This window comes from Rhea americana, unplaced genomic scaffold (genome assembly GCF_003343005.1).
Source record: "Rhea americana isolate MKP2758 unplaced genomic scaffold, rheAme1 scaffold_6, whole genome shotgun sequence".
Classification (NCBI taxonomy): domain Eukaryota; kingdom Metazoa; phylum Chordata; class Aves; order Rheiformes; family Rheidae; genus Rhea; species Rhea americana.
The window spans coordinates 4845396-4858484 of record NW_028186756.1 but is presented as its reverse complement, the minus strand read 5'-3'; the positions used below and the strand labels follow the sequence as shown (position 1 = coordinate 4858484).

The 13089-nt window shown below is 42.7% G+C and overlaps 1 protein-coding gene across 2 annotated transcripts in view; it reads right to left on the bottom strand.

The window, feature by feature from the left end:
• The window catches only part of RNF128 (ring finger protein 128), a 45212-nt gene that overhangs the window by 15324 nt on the left and 16799 nt on the right, over window positions 1–13089 (bottom strand). The window lies entirely within an intron of this gene.

Below are 13089 nucleotides of genomic sequence, written 5' to 3'. Positions count from 1 at the left end.
TATTTATTTAGGACTACTGCTGTGCTTCTAGAGTAAAACCAGCTAGATTCATCCTCACCTAATGCTTCCTGAGCTGCTAGAAGTCCCATCAGGATGACACGTACTGAAATAATGTCACTGTGGCCTGAAAATCATCAACCTAGACAGAAGCTTCTCACAGCACTTGTGAGTTTTAATTGAAATAGGCCATCTGAGAGGACATCTGAAGAAGCATCTCAAACATAGCAGTTACCCTAAACTGTCTTTTTTTTTTTTTTGTTCCTCCAGGATCCAGCAAAGCAAGAAGAAAGTCAGTAACCTGTGTGTGGCCCAAACCAGACAGAAACCAAGATGCTGAGTTTGCTTCTGGCATTCAGGTGAGGCTTTCTGTAATACTTTTTAAGAGAAGTTAGAAAATGAGATGAAACTGCTGCCTCTTTAGCTAATAATGGGGTCATGGCTAAACAGAAGCAAAACCTGTTTAGTTAAACATTTCCCAGCCTCACTCCTTTTCCATCTTGTATGAAACAGGAGAGGGAGAGTCTGGCTCAAGCCCTTTCAGTAATGGTCTCTAGACCTGGAATTTTACAGAGGGTGCCTTGCAAATTATAAGGCAGTATGCTAGCCAGAGTCTGAAAGATGCTGTTTTCAGACACTGACTGCCACAGATGAAGAACAAGACCTTAAATGGTTTGTTGGGGCAAGGAGAGAACTGGGACACAGACACATTTGGCACACAAGAGTACATGACTAGGGATCAGTGTTTTACCTCCCTGTATCAGGTTTACTTAAGATGCAGAGTAGAGTTGCATCTGTTTGTGCCAATATTAAATAACTATATTAAACTCTGCTTTGCAAAGACCTTGCTTGTTCCACCACTACACTTCTGCTCTCTGTAAACACAGTGTTATAGGTTTGGTGATTCAGTGGAGAAATGCAGTACTCAATATGTGTGCAGAACTGGGAGCATTAACTCTTGCACAGTAAACACTTGCTTTTTCACTTTCATTAAGGGGATTACTGTAATCCATTGCTACTCTTGCATGTGCTACAGATAAATCAATTCTGAGCCAAGCAAAGCAGGTCCTGAGAACAGCCACTCAGAGATGTTTAGCAGACTACAATACAGCTGAATCAATGCCTTAAGTGGCAGTCATTTGTAGTTAAAACCAGATTCTGTTAATAGGGTGAAACACATCACAGCAAGGATTAAACCTTGGGTCCAAATAGAAATTCTCTGCTTCAAAACAAAGTATGGCAAAGTTGTGCTTTGGAGACATTGCCCAATTCAGACGAACTTGTATAATGTGTAATATATGGGAAAAACAATGCTTTAGCTCTTCGATGTGGGTAAAGCCCCCGTGACTAGTAGTCCCCTCTGCATTGTTACTAAGTGTGGTGAGACTGCTGCATACATCAAGGCAACACTTGCATGGCAGATCCATGCTAGAAGCATCCACACTACCTTTAGCTAGTCTCTCTGACATCCCCAGCTAACAAAAAGCTTCCCTCCATAGGAGCAGCTCTGAAGAGTGCCACCACATGATCAGGCCAAAGCAAGCCACAAACCAATTCCCACAAAGGGGAGATTTTCAGACTTGCCTAATATTCTTCTCCCTCCACCTCCATGAAAGTAAGGGAGCAGGAAGCTCTAGCAGCTGAGAAGAAAGACCTCCTTCCCAGGCATATAACAAGTACAGCTACAATTTCAAGAAACAGTGCAACACCCAGAGAAAACTGCCTTTTTTTTTTTTTTTTTTTTTTATGAAACAGAATCAAACTTTCTGTAGATATTGATCAATAGGCAGTAATGAACTTTCCTTTCTCACTTCTCTGTTGGGACCTGTTAAGGTTATTCATCCTTTCAGGTAGCTATAGTACAGCTTCCAGGTTGTCTGGGAAGTTTATGAAGTGAAATGGAATTACACAGCAAAAGAGGAGCTGAAATTAAGGAATGGAGTGCACCGGGTTTTGTGGTAATTATTAGTTGTGCAGCTCGAGGTTTTCTGCCCAGCCCTAAAGACTCACTGCTGGCTGAGTAGATGAGGGGAAAGCAGTGGACATTGTGTACCTTGACTTCAGCAAGGCTTTTAACAGTGTCTCCCATAACATCCTCCTAGATAAGCTCAGGAAGTGTGGGTTAAATGAGTGGACAGTGAGGTGGTTTGAGAACTGGCTGAAAGGCAGAGCTCAGAGGGTTGTCATCAGTGACGTGGAGTCTAGTTGGAGGCCTGTGGCTAGTGGCGTCCCCCAGGGCTCAGTACTGGGTCCCATCCTGTTCAACTTTTCAACAACGACCTAGATGAGGGGACAGAGTGCCTCCTCAGCAAGTCTGCTGATGACACCAAGCTGGGAGGAGTGGCTGACACACCGGAGGGCTGTGCTACCATTCAGAGAGACCTGGACAGGCTGGAGAGTTGGGTGGAGAGGAACCTCCTGAGGTTCAACAAGGGCAAGTGCAGGGTCCTGCGCCTAGGGAGAAATAACCCTAGGCACCAGTACGAGCTGGGGGCTGACTTTCTGGAGAGCAGCTCTGCAGAGAAGGACCTGGGAGTGCTGGTGGATGACAAGTTGACCATAAGCCAGCAATGAGCCCTTGCGGCCAGGAAGGCCAATGGTCTCCTGGGCTGCATTGGGAAGACTGTTGCCAGCAGGTGGAGGGAGGTGATCCTGCCCCTCTGCTCAGCCCTGGGGAGGCCTCATCTCGAATACTGTGTCCAGTTGTGGGCTCCCCAGTACAAGAGAGACAGGGAGCTGCTGGAGAGAGTCCAGCATAGGGCTACGAGGATGATCAGAGGGCTGGAGCACCTGCCCTACGAGGAAAGGCTGCGAGAGCTGGGCCTCTTCAGCCTGGGGAAGAGAAGACTGAGGGGGGATCTGATCAATGTGTATAAGTACCTGAAGGGAGGGTGTCAAGGGGACAGGGACAAACTTTTCAGTTGTCCCATGTGACAGGACAAGAGGCAATGGGCAGAAATTGAAGCACAGGAAGTTCCACCTGAATGTGAGGGGGGAATTTCTTCACTGTGCGAGTGACAGAGTAGTGGACCAGGCTGCCCAGAGAGGTTGTGGAGTCTACTTCTCTGGAGATATTCAAGGCCTGCCTGGATGCAACCCTGTCTAACATGCTCTAGGTGACCCTGCTGAGCAGGGAGGTTGGACTAGATGATCTCCAGAGGTCCCTTCCAACCTTACTGATTCTGTGATTCTATGATACTATGAAAGCCCTTGCTCTGATTCAGAAAGAGAAAATAGAACTTTAGAAAGGAGCTACCAGCACCCCAGGTGGAATGGCTAGAGCAGAGTAAGACTTAAAAGCCCAGAGACTACAGCTATGGTATACAGCCTTGAAAGGAAGTTCTGCCTGTCAGAGAGACTTGCAATGGGCATCACTGAACTTCCTCCTGTTTTTGACTTGAAATATGCGCTACTGGGGGGCCCACCTGCATGGGAAGACCATGACAGCCCTTCAAGAACAGCTGCTATTTATTTGTGTAAACAAACAAAACAGGCAGATTTCCTCATCTGGGATGAAAACTAAATACTACCTAGTTTACCATAAATAAAATTTAGTCCTAATGTCCTGCATTTCCAGTTGAGAGCCACTTACTGCATCAGCACATCAAAACAAGCAGTCTTCTGACTAAACTTCACCCATTCATGCTTTCATAATGACCATTCCTTCTGAGGTAGCTTTTGTAGGCAAATCTTTTCCCTTAGGAAAAGAGGGTGTTGTTACAGAAATGTGTTCTCCAGGGTGAATTGCATTACATATTTCACTCTGTATTTAACAGAAGCAAATCACAATCTGGAAAGGGGAGAAAAGGGAGAGTCTCCAGTAATTAACATCTTTGCTGTGTTACCAAAACCCTTCATGTCATAAAGGACATATATAAATTTCTCAGCTAATTAACTTACTGAAAACAAGTTTACTTTTTAAAAAAACATTTTTTTTGGCATTTGAATTTAAGGAATCTTGGTTTCATTCCCACATTTTTTATTCATCACTTGAGTTCTATAACCAGGAAACCAGCACTGGCTTAGCCTGCTAACTATGATGCCTGCTCCTGGCATTGCATGCTTCTGGAACAGCACATTTTAAGATCTTCTTAATATACTGGTAACCAAATATAAGACACAATGTGCCTTTGAGACTTAGGAAAGTCAGTTTTGAAGTCTGCACACATCCTCTTCCTCCACAGCCGACTAAGAACATACCAGTGCTGTTACTCTTCAGTATCTAATGCCACAGAGAGCATAATTTAATCTAAGAGAAATATTAAATATTTTCTGTGCAATAATCAAGATAACACTGACAAATACAGTATATGTTTGTCAAACCTGAGACACTGGCAAAGCTTTTTATGGTGAATAATTAACTTCCAGTTGTTTGACCATTTTTCACATCACTGAAGCTAACTCAAGAACCTGGAGTTCAAGTCAGCTCCACTAACCTCACTTAAAATTGGTTCCTCAGCTTGTTCAGATGGAGCTTAGCATTGGAACTATTTTGTATTGTTTAAACTTGTTTTAATTAACCGAATCCAACTTAAATTAAACCACAAAAGCCTGTTTAATTTCAGCTTAAAGATGCAAGTGTAACCTAGGGCAAATCCTGTAAATCTTCTAGCGCACCTTTTCTTGCATAGCAAAGGCCTGTAATGTTTCTTCTGTTGCTCACAAAGAGAAGGCTGTAAAATAGCCTGGTGGGAAACCCCCTCCAACTGCCTTTGGTAATGAACTTAACTACAATGCAGTTTGGTGAAAACTGAAATATTTTAGGAAGGCAATTGTTTTGCAGGCATTTTGAAGAAAGTAGTTATTAAAACACAGAAACACAGTAATAAGTTACTTCAGAACACGATTAAAAAAAAAAAGATTCCCCCTCACTCCTCCCCAAAATCCAAATTTCAGATTCACTGGTGTTCATTAGAATTCCCTTCATGGAATTCTGAAGTTTTGTACCACATTTAAGTGGAACCAAATTTTAAGTGTCCAGTGACAGTATTATTTCACTTCATAGAGAGTGTCTTGTGCAACTACTGACTGAGCAGCAGCAGGAGCCCAGGCATCCACTCCCCAGGGAACAAGCCCAGTCTCTTCCGTGCCTTGCCTAATCCTGCACTAGCTATACCACCATGAAGACAGAACAGTTTGCTGGTATCTCAAAAATATGTTAAATGTATCCACTTTCAATAATATTCTAACCCAACATCCAACCAACATTCAATTTTCCTCAGGATTCAACCGTTTTTTTAAATACATAAGATAAATAGTTTTAAGCAAGTCACTCTATATAGAGGAGGGAAGAAGTACAGTAACACTATCCAAAAGTTAAGTGTTGTATTTCTGCATGCAGAAGGAGCTTTCTGACAGCCTAGAAACAGCTAGCTGATTGGAAGTCATTTAATAGTGCAGTGGCAGAGTGAACTGTATTAAAAAAAAAAAAAGAAAGAAAAGGGATTTTTTTTTTTTTTAACAAAGAAATTAAATAGCCATATAGAAGAGAACCTATTAACTGTTTTCTGTCATTGCTTTAAGAGGACAGAAATGAAAAATGTAATTATTAATAGAGTAAAGGCTGCAGGCATTCTGCTACAGTAGACTACATTCGAACAGAACTACTACAGGAAGAAGGGTTTTTTAAAAGAACTTGCATTATCTTGCAGAGACTTCTTTAGAGAATGCAGCCACACAAAAACTGTTCCAAGTGCCATGGCAATCATGCATTGCCACTTTTTCCAGCTCTTTAAAACTCTAGCTCACCACCACGTAAGCCATATGCTCAGGGAAGGGGAAAAAGAAAAATCACTTTTGATTTCAGTTGTCTCACACAAACAGAAAAGCAAAAAGCTAACTTTGAATTGAATATAAATTCTCAAAGAAAGGTTCTCCTTATCCACAGCAGAATCACTATCTGAAGACTCTAGGGAGATGAAATACTTAGAGAAACCCCGGGCTGGGTCAAGACAGTGGCTGGATCTTTGTCTTTATCTACATGATATGGTGTTTGTAACACAGAAATAGCTGTGCCTTCAACCTTAGTCAGAAGGGGCTAGTATTTCCCCTTCTTTAATTAGTCATCTACACACCTCTCCAACCCAGAACATTAACAAAAAGCCACTAACAGATCAATCCAACAACTCCTGTACTTTAAAGACATAGGTCATATTGGAGTCCATTTTCAGTTGACTCTCCAAACAATCATGCAAGAAGCATGTTTGTTATACTGTCTTGTTTCTTGCTTTTTTTTTTTTTTTTTAGACATGAATATCTTGAATACTACTTATCTCACTGTGCTGAAATAGTAACAGGTACAGGATTCCTGGTAGTTAACAAGTGTACCAGTTTGTTTGGTGTCTGTTACAGGAGAAAGGAAAATAAACTAAGAGTGTACACACACTGAGCTGATATTACGGACTCAATGCAATTCATCTTGGAGGAAAGGCCGGCACTGCACACAAAAGCCACTGCGTTTCAGCATCATGCCATCATGCTACAGACAAAAGGCTTTCACCTGGTTTCAGAGAAGTACTGTGAAAGCATGAAGCCTGCATTCTAGCTCTGCTTTATTAAATGGCACAAAGTTTACAAGAAAATTATGGCTCTCATCCACATGCACAATGGCAAGATTCTTCAGGAATGCAGATCTGATTGAACAGTACCTATCCCAGCACTCACTACAGGCACCGTTGCAGGAAATTTCATCCCTATGCCCTACCCACTGTGTGATAAGCTCTTCCCTTTGCAAGAGGGAAGGGCAACTGAAGTCACAGGAGCAGTTTCAGCCTGCATAAGCTGATATGTAGATAGTCCTCTCCCTTCCTTTCCTACTCCTGCTTTGTACTCTTCTCTTACCTACCCCAAATATTACCTGTTGCAAAGATAAAAGAATTACTTTCATGCTACTATCTGGTATTTAAAGCAACAAGCCTCTCCACTCCAACTTTTTGATTAAACTGTTTTCTTGCTCACACTATCACCTACACTTAATTAAATCCATTTCAGCTTGCTTTACATGGCAGTTGACACTATGCCTGATCTCTTCCTTCTCATTGTACAAGTCTTTCAAACTTCAGAGCTAAACATGCAACAGCAGAGCACTGAGAAAACATTGCAGAAATTGGCAGGAGTACTTGTAAGTGGGCAGCAATAGTGAGAGCTTCTAAAAGAAAAATAAGTACATTTCTCCATAATGCCCCTTCCCTTTAAAGATGAGAGTGCCTTAGAAGATCCTAAGATGGTGGGGACAGAAAGAATAGAAACCTCCTGACAGGTAATGACATTGGGCCAAAGAAGAAACCATCTTGGAGAGTTCATATACACAGCACACACTTTGCCTGTAAGCACGTACGTGACTTTGCCTTGGTCAGTTTACAGCCCTCATCACCACTACATTTATTAAGAGGACTACAAGAGGGAACACTAATCTTTGGTTAATAGAATTCCTCCCTAGCTGTAGCTTGTAACTCATCTTTTCCTCAGCCCAGTGCTCAGACAGGAAGCCTTCACATTCCTCTTCTACCAAGTAAGAAATTCTGTCTTAACAACACTATATTTCTATATTATCTGCAAAGTTACACTTCAAGTGGTGAAGATAAAAGACTTGTCTTAATCAAGCTGGAAGCTTGGTCCAGCATGGCAGCAATAAGTACTACACTGCATGGGTACTACCACCCTTGCTTGTTTAGGGAGACTGTTTTGCAGGTTGGCCTTCAGATCAGACCCAACAGTTGCTAGCAAGTAACACACTAGCAAGTGTGGAAAACTTTTACCAAACAGGTTGGGTATTTACTAGGAGCATGTCAAGACCACATGTGCTTTTATATCACTGGAGCTGCCATAGGTTCCAAGTGTATTCTGGAGTTGGAAATCCATTTGCACTGTTTGGTTTAAATAGTGTTAAAAAGCGATTATCTGCCAGATGAATCCAATTGCCAGCTTTTTCCTTCTGAGCCTTTTCAAGACATTTACATAAATGCTACCAGGCCCCACTTCTTAGAGCATTTAAAACATGAAATCAGAGAAAACATGAAACATATCAGCCAAGACAGTAATCTTAATAAGGGCATTAAGATGTGAAGAGAGCTGTCCCACATCTCATTCATGCTTTTTTGTCAGTGGCACTTACACTACTAAAGTTTCATCTTTCCTTCTAGCAAGTGAGATTGAGTCCACAGCTCATAGTCCTTTCTCTCAACATTCTGGCAGCAGCCAAGCACTCACTGGAAACAAGCAAGTTCGACAAAGCTAATGGTAAATAATGCAAGTCAGCACAGTGTAAACCACAAGGCATCAGTCTGCAAAGAGACAGGTCACATCGATACACTAGGACAGCGCTGAGCCTGACGATAGCTATGCCACTGTTTGCTCTTTGGCACATTCAAGCCTGGAGGTGAACACACACTACCATTGTTGTAGGGTTGCGTGTGCCCCATAAGGAAGCCTCTGCTACCACAGCTGCCACTAAGATTTTAATTCATCCTTTCATATTTCAGCAGCTCAACAAACCCGAAGAGCAAGGACACTTAACAGACCTGTTCCAGTCTGCTTCAAGGCTGATGCCTAACCTGCAGTCTTCCATGGCAGAGGTACCTAAGCTAGACCTAAACAAGCAGGGTCAGAGATCAGCAGCATGGACTGGTCTATTCTGTGGGCAACCCTAACTAATTACCATACCCCCACCATGCCCCTTGGTTGCGAGATTAGGGCCATCAGACTAGTGTACCATGTTCAGTTACCCGAATGCCAGTTTAGCTGTGACATTAGTTTAATTAGTTATACCAGGGAGCCAAGAGAACCAAATGGAGCACATGGCAAAGGCAAAGTTACAATAAATACATGTCAAATAGCTATTCTTAGCTACAAAGTACAAACTCAAGGTACCACAGAAATTCAGTCCAGGCACAATGGATTCATTCAAGTCCATTCCAAATAAGGTCCTGCTGGTAGGAAGGGCTAAGTAATCTGTAGAGATGCACCTAGCTGTGGTTGAGGGACATGAGAGCAACAGTCTTAGGAAAATGCATCTTCATTCCTCCCCCCAGATATTCTCAGTGCAAGCCTTCATTCCCTGTGAAGGAGAGCAGTCATTTGTTTATACAACATTTACAAAGCACAGCCCGCCTTGGGATTACCATTTCATCTCAATCCTTCCCTTTCACAGGACCAGTTTAACAGATCACATCAGCCTTTTAATATCATGACATGATTTTACTTTGTTTTTAAAGATCATGCTGAATTCATACAAAGTTTGAGCAGAGCACAATTACACTCTTTTGCCATATGCTGTTTCCTCTATGCATATGCTTATTAGTCTTCACCTTTCTGGAATTCCTGCAGAACAAGTTTTAAGTGGCAGTGCTACATATTTAACCTTTTCCTAACCCTTTCACGCATTTATGCAAGTTTAGACTGGAATTAGGTCCTTCTTAATCTTGTTAGCCTGCTACTGTTACTTTTTAGTCAGAATTATCCAGCTCTGTTCCCCCAGAACATAGCCATGTAGATGAAGTGCTGGCTCACTCAAGGCACACGAGGAGAAAAGCAAAAGAAATTATCCCAACCACTTGCTGACCTGCAAGGAATTCTTCTTTGCCAACTTTAGAGATGCACTTAATGCTGAAGAACCTTCCATAGCTATTCATGTACCCTGACACCAAAAACTTTCAACAGCATTAAGTCAAGGTCCACCTTTTTAAAAAAACAAAACAAACAAAAAAAAAAAAACAAAAAAACTCTTGTGTCCCTTTTCCTCCCCCCCCCAACACACACTGCTGTTTTTCTCCAATCAAATGTCTTTTTCAGAAGGTCAATATAGATTAGAGAAGTGCAATTATAAGCACACAGAATTGTACTTTGAAACTCTGTTCAGCCTGCCACAGAGAGGTACCATCTTCTTAAAATGAGCACAATTAAAACTAAAGTTTGCTAATTGATAAGGTTTTGTGCTTATAAAATTACTAAGCAAATATTACTTTGGACTCTGTTAGATGCTTGACATTCTACATGTTAGAAGGGATTAAGCAGGATTTGATCATATCTGATTTGGCTATTTATTGTATTCTGCTGTTTTGATTGGCAGTTCTTTAATAAGTTGGCATTCCAAAAAGTTTCCACACAGAAGACAGATAAAAGCAATAAAGAATTCATCAGACTAAACATATCATAACAGCAGAAATGTCTCTAAGCAGGATGACTAGGACAAACACTACTTTCAATTGCAGACACATTTGAGTCTTTAAATAAAAAGTTTCTTCAAAAGGTAAGTTTGACACTCATGGAAAAGAGCACACTAGACTTCTAGATAAGCTTCTATTAAAAACCTAGGTGTTCTGTTGCTACAGAAATTCCACAAAGAAAAGCAAATCAAGTATATATTGTGCTGTACATTCAAAGCCCACCAACAGGGATTTTCCTTTTCTGTCAGGCAGATGAGAGCTCATACCCCATGCTGTAGAAAGGAGGAACATGCTAGCTGCCAAAGCACAGGCAGGAGGAGGCATCATATGCAACACTGTACAATGACCCAGTTAAAGGGGAAATGAAGTCAGTTAGGAAATACAGACCAAGTTCACCGTTAGCAGAGCTACAGCCGTTACAGAAATGGCAGGAGCTGTAGTTGCACAAAAGCTGTTCTTTCATTAGAAGGACTCTCTCCCCCACGGCCTCTGGAAAAACTGGAGCATCCAGCACCACCGCCGGAGGCCAGAGGAGGAGATATATCCAAAACAGTGCAGTGCAGAGAAAGGCAATCCAATCAGCTCTTATCTCCTACATTTGAGCTCAGTCTATGGCAGTACCCCTTGTCAGCCTTATACAAGGAAAATCATGGACTTCGCAAGACTGATTACTTGTTGCCTGCTTCCTCTTGGCCATGCTATGTTGAAAGCCTGCAATACTGTCAAGTTTCACTGGAGAACCACAGGCCACAGAGGCTCTGCACTCCTGCAAGGAGTGGAACAGAGTATTTGGGTAAAGCCACATAAGCAGAAGGAAGAGCACTGCTGTTGAAGTGAGAAGGGGGCATAAAGGTCCACTGCAACAACAGGAAAAGATACAAGTCCAAGGAAGGAAAGAAAAATGAAGGTGTTACAGGAAAGACAGTAATGGACAAAAAAAAAGGACATGGAATAGGAACAGCAGCAGCAAGTTTAGCCCCATAAGTTTCAGCTTTACACTTCATAGAATCATAAGGTTGGAAGGGACCTCTGGAGATCATCTAGTCCAACCCTCAGCATAACCCCATATGGGGATTGAACTCACGACCTTGGCATTAGCAGCACCATGCTTTAACCAACAGAGCCAGACTGTGCTAGGACTTGATAAGGAGTCACACAGATGAATGAGCAGTTTGACAGAAAGTCATCTTCAAGTCACTCTCCTTTTTTTATCAACATTCTGGTTGGAACATACCTTTGGGCCTGCAACCAATCATGTAGGATGATCAGAATAGCTAGAGCCATCAGAACATAGCATAAAGCTCAAGCACAGCATGGGAAAGGAGGCAGCTCTGATCTGAGCAGACCCCGCAGGGAACAGATGGCTCCCTTCAACATGAGGAGGCTGTTAGGAAGCTTAAGACAGATGCTGTAGGTCTTCTCCTCGCCCAGCTGGCTAAGCAGCTAGGGGGACATAAACCTACTGAGGTCAGCGGTGCAAAAAGAGCTCCTCTCCCAGACCTGCTGGATTATACAATCCTACAATGAAGAGGGCTCAGGCAGAGATGCTGCTGTCAGTTTAGCAGGAGGGACTTACCCAACTCTAGCCAGAGCTCAACAGCATTTGTCAGCAGGTCATTTTGTTACATAAAAAAGCTCTGCCTCATGGGTCAGAGCCTATCCAGATTGTATGTTTTAAATTCTTAAAGCTGAGTACAGAGTCCCACTGCTCATTCACACAACGAAGCTCAAGAGTTTTCCTTTGTCCTGTTTCCTTTGTCTCACTTATCTCCACTTCTAAGACAGAAGTCTTCCTCATCCACTGTAAGGTGTATGGCTGTACGTATATAATTATTTTTCAAATCAGTCTAAGGTTTAAGGTGACTCACTATTCATTCTTGCTGTTCTACTTCTGTCAAGACCTGGCTTCCCAAAGCAGGGAAACCCACAGTGTTTTGCTGTGTTTCCACTTAGCAAAACACAGATACATTAGGTGAGTGCACATTAATCCAACAGCCAAGGGCATAAACTATCAAAAAAAAGTTCATTTTGCCCTATCACAAATATGGAACCTATTGAGAGAATTCAATTTGAAAGATGGGCATTTTGGGAAAAAACCCTGCTGGCAAGTAGGAAGCTTTTTACAGCAAGAGAATAGAAACTCCATCAGCCACTGCAAAATGGAGATACCCTTTAAGAGGGCTTTAGCCACTCACACTGGAAATGGCACTTTGCCTGGCCAAAATGACCTTTGGAAGAGCAAATCAATACCTTCCTCTGCCTATTTCAGAGCTGGTTAGTGTGTGGGACATGGGGAAAAGCCTATGTCCAAGGGTGGGGAAAACAGCCTGTTTCAAAGCCAAAATCTAACCCACACAAGCTTTATTGGCTTTAAAAAAAATAAGAAAAAACAAAAACAAAACGAAACACCTAACTGTGTGCAAAGTTAAATAGATCAACTGATGTACTGAAAACCCAAACAAGTCACGGCCAGAGCCACCAGACCTGCCTTCACCCCCCTGCATATCCCAGCAAGAAAACTCAAGCAGCTCCTGCTCTGTTTCAACCCACAATAGCTTTTCCAGCTATCAAACTTTGTTACTCATTAATCAAAGAAAATTCAACATTAGCGGCACCTTGAACAAGCAAAACTGACTACTCTAAGCAGAAATTCTCGTGCTAATACTGGTACAGCAGGCAAGTCAAATAAACCCCAGCCTCCTGTTCAGTGTCAAAGCTGAATACGTTTAATAAGGACTGCATGAGCTATAGGTGAATCCCGGGCGAGCCTGGTTCTCCCAGCCGGCACCGTTCAGACAAAAGGGAAGGCTGCGCTCCCAGGCGCCGCGCCGCAGCAGGGATTTGGGAGCTCGCCGGCGGGTCGGCGCCCCCCAACCCCAGGAGCGGGGCGAAGCGCGCCGTGCCCCCGGCCCGCTCCCGGCGCCGCCGC